Source organism: Egretta garzetta, unplaced genomic scaffold (genome assembly GCF_000687185.1).
Source record: "Egretta garzetta isolate BGI_Z169 unplaced genomic scaffold, ASM68718v1 scaffold1407, whole genome shotgun sequence".
Classification (NCBI taxonomy): Eukaryota; Metazoa; Chordata; class Aves; order Pelecaniformes; family Ardeidae; genus Egretta; species Egretta garzetta.
Genome location: NW_009260333.1, coordinates 56,828 through 57,695, shown reverse-complemented (window position 1 = coordinate 57,695; position 868 = coordinate 56,828). Strand labels below are relative to the sequence as shown.

General features: G+C 52.2%; 1 pseudogene; it reads right to left on the bottom strand.

The window, feature by feature from the left end:
- Nucleotides 1-868, bottom strand: part of LOC104129630 — a 16,349-nt pseudogene that overhangs the window by 1,170 nt on the left and 14,311 nt on the right.

Sequence of the window (868 nt, the reverse complement as noted above, 5' to 3'; positions counted from 1 at the left end):
GAAGGCACTCATCTTAAGCAGTGAAAGGAGCCCCCGACTCACATCCGTGATGGCTTTCTTGGCCTTCTCCTCAGCATTGCGGGCTTCCTGGATCGTATCCTCCATTTCACCCTGAATTTGCATGATGTCTGTTTCCAGCTTCTTCTTGGTGTTGATCAAGCTGGTGTTCTGTGCAAAGAGCAATTGCAAGACTTGTGTTCTGAGGCCTGCAATACCAAATCTGCAGCCTGAGCCACAGGCTTGCAATTCAAAACCTGGAATTCTTTTTAAAATGGTTCTTTACAGGATGTCAGTGGTAGGATCAGGTGATGGGCTCTGAACATGTCTTTCCTTGTGGAGAGCAGTAGAGCGGTCATTCTAGACCATTGTCCTGTCCTCTCCTCTACTAGAGAGCAGCCCTCTGTGTTGGCTGAGCGTCAACACAACTGCTTTTGCAGCCCAGCCTCACCTGGGTGTGGAGGAGCTGCACACGTTCCGTGGCATCCAGAAGCTCCTGCTCAGCCACTTTCCTCGAACGCTCTGTCTGCTCCAGGGCTGCCCGTAGCTCCTCAATTTCAGCCTGCAACAGGTTTGCTCTGCGCTCCACCATGGCCACCTGCTCCTTCAGGTCCTCCTGTGTCCTGAGAGCGTCATCCAAGTGTATCTGGGTATCCTGTAAAAGAGGCAAGAGACATTGCAAGGCGGAACCATGCACTTGGCTGCCAAAAGAGTCAGGGAAGGCTCTTCTCTTCCTGTAGCCTTGCTGAACATACCTTGAGCACTGCCTGTGTGTTTCTCAGGTTCTTCTGTGCCTCTGCAGCCACGCGGTTGGCATGGCTCAGCTGGATCTCCATTTCATTCAGGTCTCCCTCCATCTTCTTCTTCAGCC